The sequence below is a fragment of the Squalius cephalus genome, assembly GCF_949319135.1.
Source record: "Squalius cephalus genome assembly, chromosome: 2".
NCBI classification, from domain to species: Eukaryota; Metazoa; Chordata; class Actinopteri; order Cypriniformes; family Leuciscidae; genus Squalius; species Squalius cephalus.
The window spans coordinates 30,407,847-30,429,837 of record NC_137123.1 but is presented as its reverse complement, the minus strand read 5'-3'; the positions used below and the strand labels follow the sequence as shown (position 1 = coordinate 30,429,837).

At 37.8% G+C, this 21,991-nt stretch overlaps 1 protein-coding gene across 4 annotated transcripts in view; it reads left to right on the top strand.

Moving 5' to 3' along the window:
• epha6 (eph receptor A6) overlaps positions 1-21,991 on the top strand; it is a gene marked incomplete at its 3' end in the record, with an annotated part of 173,564 nt that overhangs the window by 139,311 nt on the left and 12,262 nt on the right. The gene's annotated exons all lie outside the window — the stretch shown is intronic.

Below are 21,991 nucleotides of genomic sequence, written 5' to 3'. Positions count from 1 at the left end.
GAGCTGGCGGTTCTTGCCATGGAGAAGGCTGAGCCAATGTATCATGATTCAAGAGATCCAAACAAGCCTTAATGGTGAACTCTCACTGCCACTCAGACACATTCATATTACATCAAAAAGATCAGAACCTCAGCTTCTCACAGAGTGATTGAAGCATGTTTAATAGATCTGAAACTTCTTTATGCCTCTGTGAACCCCTACTAACCCAAACTGGTTAGTTGAACACAAAAGTCTTCAGTTAATTTGCAAAAGTTGTCAGTGTTTCATATACCATTTACGGTAAAACTACAGTGTGTATTTTTTATGTTAAAATATTATATATATATATATATATATATATATATAATGTTTTTTTTTTGTTTTGTTTTTTTTGTTTTTTTTACAAAAGCACACAATAAAATTCCTATAATTTTAACTTCAATTAAAAGGGCCTGAGTTGTTACACTATTAAATTATTAGTATTAGTATTAGTATTAGTATTAGTATTACCAGAAATTCTAAGCTGATTTAATTTATTTATTTTTTTAGCAGGCATGGTGTGGGAAAAAGGTTACATAACTACACATTATTGACATTATAGACACACACACACACACACACACACACACACACACACACATATATATATATATATACAGTACCAGTCAAAAGTTTGGAAACGTTACTATTTTTAATGTTTTTGAAAGAAGTCTCTTATGCTCATCAAGCCTGTAGTTAAAAAAAAAAAAAAAAAAAAAAAAAAAAAAAAAACAGTAATATTATGCAATATTATTACAATTTAAAATAATGGTTCTCTTTTTTAATATATTTTAAAATGTAATTTATTTTTGTGATGCAAAGCTGAATTTTCATCAGCAAGTACTCCAGTCTTTGGTGTCTTGTGATCCTTCAGAAATCATTCTAATATGATGATTTGATACTCAGTTATTATCAATGATGGAAACAGTTGTGCTGTTTAATATATTTTTTTGGAATACTTTTTTCAGGATTCATTGATGAGTAAAACGTTAACAGCATTTATTCATAAAAACAGCATTTATTCAAAATAAAAACATTTCTAACAATATAAATCGTTACCATCACCTTTTATCAATTTAACGCATCCTTGTTGAATTAAAGTACTAATTTCTTTTTAAAAAAAAGTTATTGTTCCCAAACTTTTGAACGGTAGTGTATATTGTTACAAAAGATTTCTATTCTAAATAAATACAGTACTTTTTAACTTTTTATTCATCAAATAATCCTGAAAAAAGCATCTCAGGTTATGAAAAAAAAAAATTAAGCAGCACAACTGTTTCCAACATTGATCATAAATCATCATATTAGAATGATTTCTGAAGGATCAAAAGACACCAAAGACTGGAGTACTTGCTGATGAAAATTCAGCTTTGCATCACAAAAATAAATTACATTTTAAAGTATATTAAAAAAGAGAACCATTATTTTAAATTGTAATAATATTTCATAATATTACTGTTTTTTGTTTTTTTTTAACTGCAGGCGTGATGAGCATAAGAGACTTCTTTTAAAAACATTAAAAATAGTAATGTTTCCAAACTTTTGACTGGTACTGTATATATATATATATATATATATATATATATATATATATATATATATATATATATATATATATATATATATATATAATTAATGAAAATAGAATTAGAATAGGTCACAATTAATGGCACCCCTGGTAAATATAATATTGGCAAAAATCTAACCTTTCATTGAAGTAAAAGAATTGAAAGTGGTGAGGAAATCACATTATGAAATAAATGTTTTTCTCCAAAACACGTCGGCCACAATTATTGGCACCCCTAGATTTTTTTACGAGTAAAATATCTCTGAAGTATATTCCCATTAATATTTACCTTTATCTTTAGCACACCAGGGTAACTAGGAACATGAAATTGTCCAGCTATGACTTCGTGTTTCACAGGAGTTTAAATATGACAAATACACAAAGGACAAATTTCTTTAATCATCCATCACAATGAGTAAAACCAAAGAATATAGTTCTGATGTGCATCAAAAGATTGTTGAGCATTACAAAATAGAAAGTGGCTGTAAGAAAATAGCTAAAGAATTGAAAATCCCCATTTTGACCATCAGGGCAATAATTAAGAAGTTATAATCAACTAAAGATGTTACGAATCTGCCAGGAAGAGGACGTGTGTCTATATTGTCTTAATGGACGGTGAGGAGGAAAGTTTGAGTGGCCAAAGACTCTCCAAGGATCACAGATGGAGAATTGCAGAGATTAGTCTTGGGGGTCAGAAAGCCTAAAAAAAAAAATCTAACAACCCCTACATCCCCACATGTTGTTTGGGAGGGTTTCAAGAAAAATGTTCCTCGCTCATCCAAAAATAAACTCCAGCATATTCAGTTGTCAGACACGACTGGATCTTCAAAAGGGACCGGATTCTATGGTCAAATGAAACAAAAAAGGGCTTTTTGGCAGCAAACCCACCAGATGTGTTTGGTGCAAACAGGGATAAAAAGTACCCCATGCCTACGGTTAAATATACTGCTGAATCTTATATGTTGTGGGCCTATTTTTTTGCTGGAGGTCCTAGACATCTTGTTCAGATACATGGTATTATGGATTCTAGCAAATACCAACAGATAAAAAATCAAAACCTGACAGCCTCTGCTAGAAATCTTATAATGGGCCGTGGTTGGATCTTCCATCAGGACAACGGTCCAAAACAAACATCAAAATCAACACAAAAATGGGTCACTGAGCACAAAATGAAGCTTCTGCCATGACCGTCCCAGTTCCCTAAACTGAACCCTACTGAAAATGAATGGGGTGAACTGAACAGAAGAAGCACCAGCATGAACTTCTGAAGGATCTGGAGGAATGGTCTCCGATCTCTTTTCAGGTGTTCTCCAAACTCATCAGGCATTATAGAAGAAAACTCAGATCTGTTATCTTGGCAAAAGGAGGTTGCAAAAAGTATTTAATAACGGGGAGCCAATAATTATGACCAGCGTGTTTTGGAGAAAAACATTTATTTTATAATGTGATTTACCCCCCACTTTCAATTATTTTACTTCAATGAAAGGTTAGATTTTTGCGAATTTTTTTAATGAAAGATCAAAAGGATAAACAATGCAGATTTATTTTTTACAGCCATTTTTGATCATATTTACCAGGGGTGCCATTCATTCTGACCACAACTGTATATATATATAGGCCCTATATTAGTTGTAGTTATTTTAGTACATCAAGTTTTTTTTTTTTTGTTTTTTTTTATCTTGGCGCAACTATGGTTAAATAAATTTAAGTTACATTTTATATTTTATTTTATTTCAGTTAATGTTTATTTTATTTCAAGAAACGAAAGTTTTTACATATATATATGTAAAAACTTTCGTTTCTATATATATATAGTTTCAGTTAACTCTATGAACCCTGGGTGGGACATCTTCTTCATCTTCAAATAATGGCTGATGCTTGGGGAGACATGTTTAAAATATTATACCCTGGTTTCACAGACAAGCCTAGTTCCTGACTAAAATGCATGTCTGAGCTGTTTTACCTGAAAGAAACTCAGTGCCATTGTTTTGCCTCAAAAGTAATGTTTTTTTTTTTCTAAGACACGTTTATAATAGCTACTTACTATGGCCTAATGCTGGCTTAATCAAAGCCGTGTCCCTAATTTTTGTGCAATTATCTTTGGTCTTGCTAATGACACAAACTGCAACTTTAAATAAGCTCAGCCAATAGGGGCTTAAAGCTCACAGTATGATGCAACTGTACAGTAATGTGAATGTGTTAAGCTCTATGGTGAAGTTTTCAATGCATTTTTGGTCAACGCACTGTGCAGTCATTCGCTGTAAACATAAAGCAATATTGGGGTTGGCAGATGTTGTTTGACCCATCCATGTCTTTAAGAAGAAGCCCACAGCCAGAGTAAGTTACAGCACAAATATACTGTCAGACTGAAATGTTATGTTAGAAATACTAGTGGGGAGCTGAAAGTGAAAGAGACATTAATGCTGAGCACTGTTTCTGTGCTGCCGTTGCTTTTGAATGGGTGGGTGGATGGCATGTTTTAGATATGTGTGTTTGAGGTATTCCTGAAGAGTGGATGAGTATGTGTGTGAGAGACATATCAAATTAAAATGTTCTCTCCAGGGGCTGAGAGGATACATGTTGTGCAGTTCCTAACTCTGAATTATATATTTATTTATTATTTTTAGGCTTTGGATTGAATCGTCAAAAGCAAAGTGTCAGAATGTTTGTCGGCTTGCATAATGTCAGAGGAACTTAAAATTACACAAAGCGCGCGCACACACACACACACACACACACACACTTGGACACATTGATATATGCATGCATATCCATGTGGACCTGCACACTGCTGACACATTGGCAGGCCGACAAGACAAGCACGCACACACATTTCCCTTGAGTCCTCCAGTATTTATAAACGTTCACTCACAAGCATTTCTGCAGCAGTGCAGGTTTTTAACAGGTTAATTCTCTGAAACCGATGCTACCACTTGTTCCTTGGGGTGCTAATGTTTTGTTTTCCCACAGTGTAGTTACATAACCTTTTTCCCACACCATGCCTGCTAAAAAATAAATAAAATAAATAAAATCAGCTTAGATTTTCTGGTCTTTCTGATTTTCCAGCTTGGTCAAGCTGATAAACACACAAAACCCCTCTAAAACCAGCCAACAGCATTGTTTTTCCCCAGCAGGGATTCCAAAAATGTATTATAACAACAATTTTCACATAACCAAACCATAGTTGCTGTTACTGGTATGATAAAACTGTGATAAAGGGGTCAATAATGCATATGTTAGTACTATGCATTTTAGTGGAAAATCTACCAAAGATTAAAAGGTTACATGGGCAAATATTGCTTTTTGGGATGCTGGTTTGCTGGTTTCCCCAACTGTCTTTTTAACTAGCCGAACCTAACAAGATTTAATTGTTTAATCAGTTTCATTAGCTGTTTTTGTGGAACATGGCTGAATGGACATGTTGGTCTGGCACTATCCAAGATAAACCAGTATTTTTTAAAAAAAAGGTTAATTCACAGGGTTTTTTTTTTTTTCATGTGGGGTTGTGTTGGAATGTTTGTAATGCTATAGTCTTGCTGTACTAACTTATGTGGCTAATCAAATCACAGCAATAGCAAATATAGGGAATTATAGTCTTTGTGTGATTGTCTGTATATATCTTTAGCCTACTCATTTTCTCTCATCTGTCTATACTGATCCGTAGAATTTCAGACCAAATCAATTCCAGGCGGCGTCTGTTATTTTTTAATGAAAGTACCACTCTCAGATGCTCTGGTATAAAAATGTCAGTTGCACTGAAATATAGAGGTTATTCAATAAAAAGCTTTTCTCATAAAGAAAAATGTGTAAAAAAAACGTAAATTATTCAAGCTTTGTACGTCACCAATAAGACCCACACAAATAAAATGGCAATCTAAGATATTAAACTAGCTGGCCAAATCTCATTTAAAAAAATTACTCAGCCAGCTGTAATCTACTTTAGCGATGAGACTGCGCATGAAAAAAATGACAAATAATGCACTATGATATTGTAATTCAAATACACACTATTCCAAATGGACACAACTTTAATAAAGAAAAGGGAAAATAAATAGCAAAATTGAAAGTTATTGCATTTTGCATGCTGGCAATTGACGGCAATCTCTTGTAAGATAAGTTACTTTATTTAGATCCATAGTAATTTAGATTTTTTAATGCTGTGATGTTTACACTACTTCCTCAAGCTGTCCTCATTCAGACAATATGGCCCCTGAGTACTGACCGAATGCCCTCATCCCTGAGCCGTTTGTCATTTATTTAACATTACATCCCAGTGTGTTTTAGGGGCTTTTAGCTGCAGTGGCCTCGACGGAGCCCTTCATTGTCAGTTTTAGACAGAGCTGGGAGGCTCGGAGCACCTCAGACCAGTGGTAGGGGATAGATAAGTGACAGGGGGTTGGGCTGTGTGTATGTGTGTGTGCTTGTGCGCGTGTGTGTGTGTGTGTGTGTGTGTGTGTGTGTGTGTGTGTGTGTGTGTGTGTGTGTGTGTGTGTGTGTGTGTGTGTGTGTGTGTGTGTGTGCGTGCGTGCGTGCGTGTGCGTGTGTGTGTGTGTGCGTGTGTGTGCGTACCTGGTATTCTTTACGTTATGGGGACCAAATGTCCCCACAAGGATTGATTTTGCCCTTGTAGGGACTTTTTTAGGGGACTAGGGAGGAAAACAGCTTATAAATCACACAAAATTAAGTGTTTTGAAAATCTAAAAATGCAGAAAGTTCTCCTGTGATAGGTAGGTTTAGGGGGTAGGGTTAGTATAGGGCAAGGATGGTTAATGCCGGTGTGGAGGGCCACTGTCCTGCAGAGTTTAGCTCCACCCTAATCATCGCATTAAGGAGATATAAGCATTCAAAACTTACACTCTCACACTTCCGCTAAAATGGATCACGGATTTTTATTGCATCACCGTGGACTTCAGCTTCTCATCACATCTTCTGTCCAATCAAATGCTCTCTAGAATCTAAAGCGTCCCGCCCCCATGCTATAAATACCACCTGGCCAAAGCGATCGTTGACATGTCAAGGAGCAATATGGGTTGGAGATGTGTGTTCGGTTGCTCAAACGCTCAAGTTTTATTCCATTTTCCAACTGTACGTTGGTTAAGAATGAAATGGCTAGAATTTATTCACACCTCTACTATTGAATCCAACATATCATCAGCGCTCGGATTCACTTCCATGGTGCTGTCAAGTACGACGTGCAGTCTGTGAGGTAAGCTAAACGCTATTGGCTATTTGAAAAGGGGGAGGAGCCATTTAATATGTCCCGTCTTAGCTTCCTGTTTCAGTGGAAATTACATCAACGCATCATACAAAGCTGTGCGTTCCAAGGTAAATGCATTTAACCTTACTTGCCAAAATAAATAAAAATTGTATTTTCATAATAAATTATTTTATTACTAAAATAACTAAAACTAATATAGGGCCTATATATGTGTGTGTGTGTGTGTGTGTGTGTGTGTGTGTGTTGGGGTGTGTGTGTGCGTGTGTGTGTGTGTGTGTGTGCGTGCGAGCGTGTCAGTATCAGTTTCATAATTGATTGAAAATTATATATTTGACTGTATGGGACAGAGAGAGGGTGTGAGGAGTATGTCTTGAATGTATCTGAGGCCAAAATGTCCATAGACCTTACTGAGCCGAGCAGAGGAAAAGACATAGACTGACACTTCGCAGTCCCCCAGGGATAGACAGATAGACGGAAAGATACAAGGAAAGGGGAAAGAGGAGGGTGACTGCCTCCATTTTGACAGACTGTGTGCCACAGAACACAGAGACAGACATCCAGACTTCTGACCCCACGGCAGCCCTGAAAGCACTCGGGACTGAGCAGAGCTTTCTTACTCCCCTGAAGGGCTTTATAATGGAGAGTTAACTGCACTGTGTCTTTGCAAGTGAGTGGCAGGCTGATGGTGATTGCACACATATTGTTTGAATGGTGGAATGCTAATGTATATGTGCTGGGCATTGTCAATAAATCGGAGAACAGAGACGAACTGTTGCAATTTTGGTGCCATCTGTCTTCCTCTCTCTTTTTTTTCTCTCTCTCTATCTCTTCCCCAATTTTTCTGTTTTTGTTTTCCATTGCGAATTTAAGAGGATGATGGATGGATTGCAATTCTTGTTCAATTTCTGTCAACAACACAGACCGTAAGAGTGAAATGGCAGTCACCTGTTTAAACTCTAATGAAGATGTATTTGCTTGCCCACTGATAGCATTGGCAAAATGGCATATTAATATGCAATTATGAACTTAATAAGCCCAGATTAATCCTGTCAGACATCATAATGATTTTATCCGTCTGATTCTAGTCTATCAAAATGTGAAATTGGTCTCCTCAGTCTGTGACTTTTCGGATGTTTCTGTAATTCAGTGTGATTTCCTGTACACTGTAAAAAAGTATTTTCATGATTTGTTATCTTAACTTTTAATCTTTTGTCAAAACAACTTAGATAATTAATGTGGTTCAGATAACATATATTTTGAAGTTCTATTTATTAAACCATAATCTTTTGTCAAATCAACTTAGATAATGTTGTTCAGATAACATATATTTTGAGTTTCTATTTATTAAACCAATCTCTTTGTTGCATTAACTCAATTTTTTAATTTCAATGAACTCAAAATTTTAAGGCAACCAGGTAACTTACATTTTTAAGTTAAACCTTTAACTTAAAAATGTAAGTTACCTGGTTGCCTTAAAATTTTGAGTTCATTGAAATTAAAAAATTGAGTTAATGCAACAAAGAGATTGGTTTAATAAATAGAAACTCAAAATATATGTTATCTGAACAACATTATCTAAGTTGATTTGACAAAAGATTATGGTTTAATAAATATAACTTCAAAATATATGTTATCTGAACCACATTAATTATCTAAGTTGATTTGACAAAAGATTAAAAGTTGTGATAACAAATCATGAAAATATTTTTTACAGTGTAGGGGTGTAACGGTACACGTATTCGTATTGAACCGTTCGGTACGAGGCTTTCGGTTCGGTGTTCGGTACGCATTTTCAAACCGAACGGTTCGTTGGACCATTTTTCCTGCCGACCAAAATTTTGTTATTTCAAATGTAGGCGGGCCGCGCGTGGAGAGCGCGCTCATAAAGTAAGAGACGCCGGCGCGACCACAACATTGTCCAACATCAAATGGCAAACGTAATGTAAGCGGAACGAAACTGAGCTACTCGTTATTGTGTGGTTGACGGACCGTTTATCAGTTTGGACCAGTGCAGCGCGAGCCGGGGCCTATACCATGAAGCCGGTTTAGGTGGCTAGCCAGCTATGTTTCAGTTTAGTTTCCGCCAACCCTGGGTTTTAGGTACTATGAAAGTAGCTTGGGTTTAATCGGTGTTCGTCGCCATGGTATCTTACGCTGTACGGCTAACCTGCTCCGGGGCAGGTTATGTTCTGGATTCAAGATCTCAGACTGAAGTTTGACCAATCAGCTGAGAGCAAAGAAACATATAGGTGACGTAACTTATTCCCAGTGTCTGTTACAATGACTTCACCTTTTCTTCCAAATCCGGTGGACATCTCAGCGCAAATTGTTTGACGAGCACTTCGTAGAGAAAGAGTTTTTAGCCAGACAAAATCCCCTTGCCTTTCCTGATAGTTACTTGTATGAAAGATTCAGATTTTCCGCGGAAGGAATGTCTTATCTTTGCGAACTTCATGAGCCGCACATAAAGAATTTAACACGTCGAATTCATGCACTTACTGTACCGCAAATGGTATTGCGTTGCGTTTTTTTGCAAGTGGTACATGCTTGCACGGTGGGTGACGCACAGAAGCTAGGGGAAAACACGGTTTGTCGAACCATTCGTAAGGTGGTCCTCGCTCTGCAGGAGTACATGAATAGTTTCATTAATAGTGTTCCCCGGACATTTATCGACCATGTCCATAAAAGAGGGCTTTTATAAAATTGCCGGTTAGATATATTGATAGGGTGACATCACATGAACACAATTGTTTTTGTTTTTTTTCAAAAAGAAAATTTCACAAATGTACTATACAATATAATACATGTTAAGAATTATTTTAAATCTTTATTATTATTCTGTTAATCTTATGATAGGATTCCCTAGAGTCATTGCAACATGTATGCAGTCTATTGCTCCAGTCTCCACTGCTCTAGGGGAACATGAGGCAGATTATGTTAATAAGAAATCCTATCACAGCCTTAATGTTCAGGTAGATATAATGTGAATATGTGAGATGATTATTTTCTGTGAGATGAATCTTTAAATTAATAGTAACATTAACAGATATAACAATGATCTACTAAACATTTCATCTGCAGACGACTTGTGGTCATGAACGTACAGTATGATCACAAGTTTGGATGCCAAATGGCCTGGCTCCAGTGCTTGTCTCACACATTTTCCGTGAGTCTGTGTTGTGTCAGCACAAAACACTGTTAATTTGAACTGAGATAATAACCTACATAATAACCCCCTATCCTGACCCTCAGACAGGGCCACAGCACCGCTTCAATGTGGCCCTCAGTAAAACCAGAGTGAAAATAGAGATGACCTTTGGCATCCTAAAGGCACATTTCAACTCTGTTCGGCGCTTAAGAGTCACCAGAGCGGGCATCACAGATAGTGGCTGCATGTGCCATTCTGCACAGTATAGCCACCAGTAGAAAGGAGCGAGAAACACCACAAAACCAGTTTCTCCCCGATGAAACTGACCCGATCACACTTGACCACCCAGCTGGTGCAGATGTAGATGCAGTCACCATACAATATTACACTTAATAAAAACACATTGAAACTGCAGATAGGTCTCAAACTGTTTTATTGGTTTTGTGGGATGGGAGGGAGAAAGAGAGCAAGAGAAAGTTGCATTAATAAATATTCATACTAAAGTGTTACTTGGTTAAATAAGTTCACATACTGAGATCAGTTTTATCCAGCTGTTTGATCTCCAATTTTTTTTTTTTTTTTTTTTTTTTGGAGCCTCCTCAGCTCACAGTCCAGCTCCTTTAGTGAACAGTCTAGTTCAAGTCTCCTTTAGTGAACAGTCTAGTTCAAGTCTCCTTTAGTGTGCAGTCTAGTTCAAGACTCCTTTAGTGTGCAGTCTAGTTCAAGTCTCCTTTAGTGTGCAGTCTAGTTCAAGACTCCTTTAGTGTGCAGTCTAGTTCAAGACTCCTTTAGTGTGCAGTCTAGTTCAAGACTCCTTTAGTGTGCAGTCTAGTTCAAGACTCCTTTTGTACAGGGCCCTGACTGAGTCTGTTTCCACCTGAAACATAATTCAACCACAAACATGATCATTACAAGTTTTCTGGAGGCTCATCAAATCACAAAAAGTTCCTTGACTTCCTACAAACACAGGACTGACTGTAATTTATGTCAAGGGTTTTAAATCCTTACCTTGTTCACATTTCTTCTGAAGCCCATTGAGGTAGAGGCCTCAGTTTCTGGGGCAGGTTGTGAAAAAGCCTACAGTAAACGAGATGTGTAAGGGCCAGTCGCTTTTTTATGCCACACATTCAAATGTTTGCCATAATAAAAAGCCCAGTGCATTCACATCAGCAGCTGTCTGAGAACACACAGACAGAGTGTCTCCATTTCCTCCACCCTAATAAATAAAAATAGGCCAATGTAAAGCATAACTGTTGTAAAGCAGGTTATGTTTGGTGTTCTGTCTGCTGCATACTGACCTCTGTGTGGGAGACTGTGTGCATGTGTGCTGGCTTCAACAGGGACACTGTATTTCCCTCTACTGCAGAACATACAGTCAGCCATATTTAAAACTTAAAAGTAGTAATGTATTGCACACGTACCCAGTGTTACTTGCTTAGAGGAGCCAGCACCAGGGTCAGATTGTACAGCACCTGTAATCCCACCCATAATCGGCCATCCCTTATTGCCTACTCAGAGCCAACTCCTCCGCCACAGTGTATTCTGGTTTTCTGAATTTAACTCTTTATTTCTGCTTACCGCAAACAAGTGTTTGTGATAAAATGTTCACAAAAGTAATAAAAGGTTGTGGTAAATACTCACCACTTTGAATTATATTTTTATATTTTGTCTTTATCTGCTGCCAAGAACATTTGGAGTTGGGGTTGCATCTAAAAATCAATGAATATGAATCTTTCTTAGTACATACATGCACATTTTTTATATATTATAAAAATAGGCTATAGGCTATATTACACATATACTGTAGGCTACACATACATACATAATTTTACATAAATATAGAACGTATTTGTTTAACTTACACATTAACAATCAGCAATCTTTCTCCAACAGTCTTCTCTTGCTTTGGCAGCAGAGACCATATTGTTTCGAGCTTGAAATACATATTTAAATCCATCATAATTCTGAATGATTATCTCTTGCTCCTCCGTGGAAAAATATATTGCTCTCGCTCTACCCGCTATTGGTTGTTCAGTGTCGACTTCACTCTTTTATGTGCACGCACGCGTGGAGTAATCATAGCTTAAGGATCAAAGCCTGAGTTGACAGAGAAAGTTGATGAGCTGCATCATGGTACCAATAAAGCCTGATTGCATCGGTTTGGTTTTGTCAACTCAAAACTAATCCTGTAACCCCGAGTTTGTTCAGCTACCTTCATGGTACAGGCCCCCGATCATGCGACACTGACGGTGCGACACTGTTACTACACAGCGCTAAGAGATCCAGTAAAGAAAGCATTTGAATTCGCCACTTAAGTAATAACATTGCTGCGAGATCTAGTGAGAAACTTTCACATTTCTCTGTTATTAACGGATCAAACAGCGCGTGGAATCCAGGAAGAAACATTGTGCCATGAATGAACTATCCAGTGTCCACAGATCTGCAACATTCACCATGAATTTACTGTAGTAACACTAACTGCAACCATGGAAGTTTGGCAGGAATAGTAGGCTATAATGCTTTCAAGTAACATCACGTCGGTTTTATTTTGACATTATGAATAAAATTGCTGCCCTCAAATGTTAATCTGAACTAAAATAGACCTTTGTTTATAACTACTACAATATTAGGCTACATTTAATTTTTTCCAAGGAGCTGTTTTGTTTTATATGCTCCTAAGAAGAGTCAATTATAGCTCCATCATTGCTCAAAGTAAAAATACTTTATTATGTTAGTTTCTTTATTATGTTAGTTACTTTCTTTTTGCTGTATCGAAAACGTACCAAACCGTACCGAACCGTGACACAAGTGAATCGTATTGAACCGAACCGTGAATTTTGTGAACCGTTACACCCCTAATTTCCTGTGAGCAGACCTGCACAAAACCAGAGCCCTGCATAGATCTCTTTCAGATTTCTGTATACTCACTTGTTTTTTTTGTTTTTTTTTTGTTGTTTTTTTGGCTTCGAAATTCCATAATCTACTGTCATGTTAGCTTCCCATTTAACTGTGTGTCCAATGGGGTGGTGTAAACTCACGACTCTTTGTTATAATTGGTGCATTATCATTTCTATCGTTCTACCTTTTCCCGCCCATCATCGACTTGCAGCGGCATTGAGCAATGTATTGAGTGCAGTTTTCACACTGCAGAGGACAGCGACATGAAACAACTACTTTCACATCTTACTAACAGCCCAAACCTCCGTTAGCATACTATCAAAGTGTCTTTTTGGAAAATTGAGTCGTTGCTATGCAGTTATTGAAAAGAAAGCGTCGTAACACGTAATTGCGAGTTATAAAGTCAGAATTGTGAGATATAAAATATAACTTTATAACTCTCAATTGCAAGTTAATGTCTCGCAATTCTGACTTTCACAAGTTCACATGTTAATGGAATCTGATGTAATATTATAATGCGTATTTGGCTTGCTGTCCGGGGGGAGGGCTCCGAGGTCGGAATTCGGCCCGACCCCAGAGTACTCCCCCCCCCCCCCTATGAATGTATAGATCATAGGTATCTATGAGCAGACCCAGCCGAATGTGAGGTGATGGGGTGGTGGCGGGATGCTGAGAAATTTGTCATGAGACAGGAGGTAAGGGAAGGTTTTATTTATACTGGCTTCTTCTTGTGCTGATTGGATGATCACCTGAACATGCTCCTCCCGAACTTTGTTACTTAAAACTTTATTTATAACACGCAATTGCGAGTTTATATCTCGCAATTCTGAGAAAAAAAAGTCTCTAAATCGTGAGATAGAAAGGCACAATTATCCTTTAAAAAGTTTTATTCTGTGGCGGAAACAAGCTTCATCAGTTAGGCGAAATATAAACACTTATTATGCCGCTGTCACTTTAGCGTGCGTCTCCGCTGTACTGAACTACGTGGAGATCACTGAGATCACATGGTCAAGGTTGCTGGACGCTGATTGGCTCAGGCAAGGTGCTGCGTATGCGTGTGCCTCGATGTACAGAGGGTGAGATTTAAAAGAGAGAGGTTAGAGTGACAGCAAACAATAGCCTTTTTTACACTTTGTTATAATGAGAGGATTTGAGAACGAAATCCTCAGTACTCAGCACTGAACAAAAACTCTGGCTTAGAGAGGTGAGTGGCTTCTAACTTAAACACCTCTAACTGGCCACTGCTATACACTGCAAAAACACATTGTAAATAGAAACCATTGGCGCTCTCCAGAGTGCAAACACAGACCACCAATCTGTGGTCTGAGGCTACGCACTAGATAATTTGCCAAATCGCCAATATGCTATTATTACGGAGAAAACTGATCCTAGACCAGCAGTCTATGCAGCTTTTCCCTCTAAAAGCAATCAGAAGCAGGTTATTGGTTATTTTATTTATAAATGGAATTTGTTGTTTCATAAAACTTTTGGCTGACAATAAATAACATTTAACTAATCTTAACTGTCAAATTATTTATATCCCATTTATTGTAAAATTGTGTAATTTTGAGAGTAGGCATTGAGGTCCACCCTATTTCACCAAGGTCCACTCACTTTAAAATGTTTGGCCTTGCCACTGGTAGACAGCCTTAATCTGTTGTGACACAACACAGCGAAGGAACAACGGTCATGCCCAGTGAAGAAGACATAGTAAGGTTTTACCAATTAACTTTGGAATGCTAAATGCTTTAATGCTGAAAGCTAAACATAAAAGTAGCTACGTTTACATGGAAACTTTTTTTTGCTTCAATCTGAATTCATTCATGATGATTGATGAATCCGAACATAGTGTTTACATGAACGCTAAAAAAAGTGATTGGGTTGATGTGTGTCACAAGCTTCTGATTGGATTTCATCTGTTGACATGTGCACACTGCACGAATATAAAGAGTTCCCCGCTGTTGTTGCATACCACCCATTCTCCTTTTCTTTGTTTTAAAAAGCAGACTTATATTTATCAAGCGGTAAAAAAGTCCCTTCCCGCACCCAAAACCAGTCATCTGTGGATGAGAGTCTGAAACAAGGACTGCTGGGATGTTGTCCTGCTCCACTTCACAGAAGATGAGTGTAAGAAGAATTTTAGAATGACACAGACTACAGTCATTTATGGCACAATTCACCAAGAAGAACAGGTCGTTCCGCGCGTCACACGTCATGACATCAGTTCTGTCATTGCACATGCGCAGCACTTTCCAGTTTCGGGTTTCAATCCGATCAATCCATCAAAATCATCTCAGAAAATCTGAAAAAGTCTGTGTGAGCCTACCGTTAGTAACTTTGCATTTGTTCGTGGACATGCACTGAAGGACTTTTCCATAAGCTATTTTTGGTTTAAGTTGTGCGAGGTGTTTTCATTGGTGGTCATTGTGGACTTAGGCTTGTCAGCAGAATAAAACACATGTTTTCTAGTCTGACAATCAGACATGTGATTCAGAACGTAGATCTTTCCAGTGGATGTTTTCATTGGATGTTTGGACTCTTCTTTTGTTATTATTGTATCAATGATATATTAATCCTTGCAGGCCAAAGGAGTGCTGCCTGGGTAATATACAGGGATTGTTTATTTAATTTGTTGTTTCCTCTGTAGTTTAAGGCAGCCCTGCTTCTGTTACAGTAATGTAGAGTACATTGTTTTTCAAGTCATTATTTTCTTCGCTCAGTTCACTTAGAATGGTGTTCAAAGCTTTTTTTCGCTTATTCTCTAGACATCTAGCTTTGCGAACGTATTTACACTTCTGCAATTTTCTTCTAATCTTTGTTGTTCTGTCTTTGCCCAGAGCGGAGAGAAAAGGGGGATTAGAGAGCCTATTTATGTTATTTTTTACCACCTCCTTCCCTCACTCTCTCACTTTCTCTCTGTGGCTCTCTGATTTTATTTATATATTTAGCTATTTATTTTTCCTGGCAGTGGGAACAGCTCAAAGTGAAAAATTATGCAATGTACAAATTTTCCCCATGAGGCCAGGTGTTGGCACATAATGGCCCATATAGGTCCCGTAATTAAGATCTGGTTGGACAGGGGAGGGGAACAGAATATCATCTATTTTTTTCCACACTCCAAGACAAATCTGTTACCGGAACAAACAATTATTCCTAGAGACAATCTACTGGGTTTTTTTTTTATTATTACTTTCTCACTCACTTCCAGCCTCTCTCTTGCTCTTTTCATCTTATTTTTGCTTGGCACAGCTGGCTGAGGAGCTGAACTGTGCTGATGTTTTGATTGGCTTTTTCAGTTTTCAATCGCATTGTATTTCACACAACTGCCACACCGTCTGTTGTCCTATTTATACTAGTATCGGAAACATATAAATTTCACATTTGTTCTGAAACGTATCACCGGCATTGAGCTTGAAGAGACAGAGGTGGGACACTAATTCACTGTAGCTTGTTAATTACCCCTGAACTACAAAAAGAGTGAATTAATATTGATTATGATGACCTGACTCCCTTTAGCTCAAACTGCTTGTGTTCGATGTAGTAATGCCTCACTGCTTTTACCAAAAAGTCAGTTTATTTGAAACAAATATCGACTGGCCTATATAAAGGTATTCTGACTCTCAAATCATGCAAACACACACACACACAGACTTTTATACATAAACATACCGACCCATCCATCCATGCACACAGTCATTACAGAAAGAATAAGCTTGTGCACATCTCACATGCCTTTGTAATCACATGATCGGCACTCATCCTGAGTTCTGCCGTATCGACTGCATATTTACTGCAGCTGCTTCATTCTCCAGTTAATTGCTGCTGTTTGTGAGCCTCTGAGAGACCCGCGTGTGTATCTGGGGGTGGATGATTTCTGAGTGTGTTTAGACAAATACTTGATCGTCTCTCATTATTCATCTCTGAATCTGAATTGGAGTTGTTTTCATTGCCGACAACAAATCAAACATGGCCTTGTCAAACTCTGTGTTGGATCTTCCCGATCTCAGAGCACCTGGTAAGCTCATTCACAGTCGGAGAGATAAAACCTCAGCTGCTGTAAACAGAAAGCAAACATTCCACATGTTTAAATTCAGTCTTACACTACAAAACTTGATTAACCCTGATTGTTAATATATTACTTAACACCTGACTCACTTAGAAAATGAACTTCATATACTTGATCTTGTTTTATTAGTGGGATAGTTCACACAAAAATGAACATTCTGTCATCATTTACTCACCCTCGAGTTGTTCCAAACCGGTATGAATTTCTTACTTCTGCTGAACACAAAAGAAGATATTTTAAAGAATGTCGGTAACCAAACAGTTGATGGACCCCATTGACTTCCATGGTAGGCAATGGGGCCCATCAACTGTTTTGTATTCTATTATTTATATAAACTGGATTCAAACCTACATCTCTCACATGCACACCACAGTTCAGTATGTCTGGAGCCTGTGTGCTAACCACGATGCCACAACTCCACCTACACATTTCTGCTTAGCTGTAGTGAGCTCAGGTTCGCACTCTCAGAAGAGTGTGTTCACTTATTGTAACTTGACTATATGAGATACACTTAGAGGAGAAGATTATAGGAGCTATAGGAAGCATTTCTGTTTAATCTTGTATATAATTCTAGGAAGGGGGGGAGGGGGGAGGAAGTAGGCTATGTGCATTAACAGGGCTCTCTTTTCCCCTCGTTTCCTCTCATGAATGCAAGAAATCTTTTGAAATCGACCAGACATGTAGGTGTCAGGACAGTTTCTATCTCCGATAAAACAAGAATTTAGGTTGCGTGTTCACTATGTGTGCCCACAAGCGTGTGCATTTTAATGTGTCTCTTTTATTAAATTGTGCCACATTTCCTTTTACTGTCATTTTGGTAAACTCTCTGAGAGAATGCAAGGTAAAAATGTATCCTGCGAAAACAAGCAACATCCAATTATCATATTATTATGATTGCTTCACTAGTGTGGTATGATTTCTGATTACGAGGGAAAGTCATCATTTAGGCATTGTGCAGGTGTAAGAGTCAATGTGAGATCCCCTTAGCAGAGCAGGAAAGCTAATTAAAATAAAACTGCAGGTCAGCTCCGCATAATGACTGTACATTAGTGCCTCGGTTTTTGCCTCTTTTTTGAACGTATATGTTTGGATGTGTTTGTGTTAGCAGTTTATCCGGTTATTCTTTATTTTAAGGTGTCCGTGTTACAGTGTAATTATACATTTAAGTACTGAGTAATAATAGTTAACTACATGTACTTGCTATAGGGTTAGGAATAGGGGTTGGTTTAGGGTAAGCTGCATGTAATTACCACAGTAACATGTGTAACAAGGACTCAGGCCTTGATCCTTGGTGCTTCAGGCTAATTAACAACTAAGGCTTGTTATGACAATTCAACATACCACACAGGCAAAAGACCAATTCAGTTAACAAAAATGCTTAAGTTTTTGTCAGGAACATCCTCAAAAAATTTTGAATTCTTCAGAATCATGGCCTAGCAGTAAGCATGAAAGCATGACACGTTGGACATGAAGTTTCATTTCCTTTTATTCAATAAAAACTGTAAAATAACCCAAACCCCAAAATATGTGATAATTTCAGCCTGATCTCACGGCAATTCGTACGAATTCTACGAGGTGGCTAATTCGTACGAATTCATACGACCTCACTCGTATGAATTCGTACGATTTTTGCTAAATCGTACATATTTTTCGAATTGCCAATTCGTATGAATTCATACGAATGACCTACCCCTGACCCCGCCCCTAAACCTACCCATCAGATTTAGACAAATAAATCAACAGTTTAGACAAATCGTACAAATTCGTACGAGTGAGGTCGTACGAATTCGTACGAATTAGCCACTTTTTTATCACTCGTACGAATTCGTACGAATTGGTCATGAGATAGCGTTGGATAATTTTGAAAAACAAGATAATGTACCGCAAAATAATACCAAAAACGCATTTGTATTTTTGGATTGCATGCGAAACCAACCAATTCAAAAAGAGACTTTTATGTCCATATCAATATTACACTTCCGTTTGGGGTCGCTAAAAGTATCTTTTTGTCTTTTTTAATACTTTGTTCTTTGACTGAGTATCAAAGATATTAGCCACTTACTTACTTGACTGCATTTTCATCAAGTATACAGCATGTTACATTTTTTAATTTGTAATTACTCATTACATTTTGCCATTACATTTTGCATGGCACCTAACTTTTTCTGCAGCAGTTAATTTTTGCTACAAAATAAGTGATATCTCCATCTACAGAGCATTGAAGGTACATTGTATCTTGTGCATTTTGCCCTTTCTGAGCCAAACTTGTCAACAAGGCTACTTTATGTGAATGTAGTGCATAAGCAGGTAGTTTCTGAATCGCATATATGAGATAAGGACATGGCTTCAGCCAGTGATGAGGCCGAAACCAGAACATCCAGTGCAAGTTGGCTTAGACTGTTTAATTTTACTTAATATTTTTTATTTTATTTTATCCCTTATACCGAAGAGACCTTTTTAGAGGATATTGGTTTACTTATGCCCTTTTTGAGACTGAGACTGTGTTTGTAGACGTTTAAGAGGCTGTTGTGTCGAGCTTGATTTATTGCAATATTAGGTTGTTCAGTTTTATTTCGATTTCAGAAACAATGTGATTTTTCTCCCCAGTCTCTTCACTGGCATGTCTCTTAGGTGTTGAGGACTAGTACATCTTTGAGCCTAAATTCAGTACCAGTAAAATACTTTAGTATTGGCATTGGTGACTTGTAAGTTATCTCTACTTTTACTTACAGTAAGTATGGTTTTCAGGTACGCTTTACACCTCTGTCAATGTTAAAACAGTCTTTTATGCTCACCATGGCTGCATTTATTTGATCAAACATGCAGTAATTTACAAGTACCATTTAAAATAACTGTTTTCTAACATATTTTAAAATGTCATTTACTGTATTCCTGTCATGACAAAGCTGAATTTTCAGCAGCCATTACTCCAGTCTTCAGTGCCACATGATCCAATTTGCTGATTTGGTGCTCAAGAAACATTTCTTATTATTATCAATGTTAAAAAAAAAAACGGTAGTAGTGTATGTGTTCCAGAATGGTTTCTGACTTATCGTCCAACGTATCATTAATGATTAAGATAAATAAAGATAAATATTGAATAAATTGTGAACTAACCCTCAGCTGTCCTTCACTGGGTCTGTTTGGAGTCATAATGTCATTTTGTTTTTGCAGCCAAGTTCATCCTCTTGCCCTTTCACTGGCTGACAACTCCAGCTAAGTTCAGGCAGTCATGGAATCAGAAATATACTTTTTTTTTTTTTTTTTTTTGCCCTCTCTGTTCCTGAATAATATTCCATTCTGAAATCAATCTCTATCTCTGTAAATAGAGACATGATGAAGCTTCATCATTTATTAAGGTGCTGCCTGTTCTCAACAGTCGCTCTGACTTCAATATTTCTGTGCAAACCTACATGTTTCCTCCTCACGCATGTCTAAAGTAGTCAGATGTCACAGGCTGCACTGTCCGTCCCTTCTCAATAAAAGATGAGCTGTCTCTCATGAGAGAGATCCAGCACGTAGCTTCTCCCGCCGCAGTCAAATCAGACAAACAACATGGGGTTTTCATCAAACACCATTCCAATATATCTCCAACGCGCAAATTTGTAGAGACATAGTAGATGGAAGATAGACAGCATTGCACATTTAGATAAAGCCCTTGTGGTTACCGAGAGAGACAAACAGACAGAGAGATTGTGTCACAGGTGGTAACCTTAGCAAAAACCGATGTCTTATTCTCTTATTTTCTTTCCAAATCACTTTGCTGATATCCCACAGGATCTCAGGCAGTTCCGCCCAATACTGCACATCACTGAACGCCGCTCTCTGCTGTTTACCGGCTGCCTAAATCCTCTCTCTCTCGCTCTCTTTGCAACTTTGCTATACCTAAAACCCTCCCGTTCCCTGTCCACCCCTTATATTTTCCCAGCTGTTTTAACAGTGAGAGATTGATTACTTTGACAGAGGTTGTGATTACCGTGCTGGCAGTCTCTGTGGGCTTCCAGAGTGAATATTTACCTGGGAGAAATTCAATCAAGCTGGCTAATGCCATTCACCCACTACTTTAATCTGCTCCAGGATTCAATTAGAGATGGGCTCCACCTACCTGTGGGCGTCATTTCAGTCGATGGGGTGAAAGGGGAAGAAAAAAAGCGAAATGGTTTCTGTTAAAGCGTACAGTATTATAAAGAAGCAGCAAACAGTTTTTGTGGTGCACACGATTGTTCGAGCGTGTTTAAGCATGAATGTGCACGTACCATCATCTTAAGTGCAGAGGCTTATAGACTTCACTAATTGTGCTAATTGCAAATGGCTTTAGACACAGAGCCTTAATGGATTTTCCTTGTGTTTTTTTTTTTTTTCTTGGGTTCTTCCACCTGACTGAGCCATGACTGAGTGCATTATCTTCACATAGTATAAGCAGAGCTTCAAAGCAAAAGTTTCAAAAGCTTGTGTTAAAAGAAAAAAAAACACACATTTCTCTTAAATTGAAACAAAGTATCAGAGCTTGATTTGTTTTGCAATCACATGTGCTATGATAACCAAAGCTTTTTGGCTGAAAACCACATTACCCAAGTGACTCCTTATATCCGAAAAAAAGTTAAAGCTGCTGTCCGTAACGTCATAGACATAAACAGAGAGAAGTAACTCCGGCTACAATGTTCTTCCGCAAGATGCATGCAGTTCTAGAAGTTTTGCTTTCTTATTAATATATGTTGAGATTGTACCTACAGTAAATAAACATTAAATTCTTGATTTAAAGGGGACATATCATGAAAAACTGACTTTGTCCGTGTTTAAATGCTATAATCGGGTCCCCTGTGCATAAAAAAGTGACAACCCAGTAACTTCAAAGCATGTCAAAAAAATAAGCCGATCGGATTCCGCTCCCCTTCTGACATAGGAAGGGGATCTTATTATGATATTACCGCCCCTTAATCTGCACGTTTACACCCACGCCGCCGCCATTTGGTTTCGCAAGCGACAACAGTGTAACCAGTTCTAACACAATGGCAAAAGTTGGAGCAAAGCATGCAAACTGTTCTGCCGTTGGCTGCACAGACGAGCACAGAACAC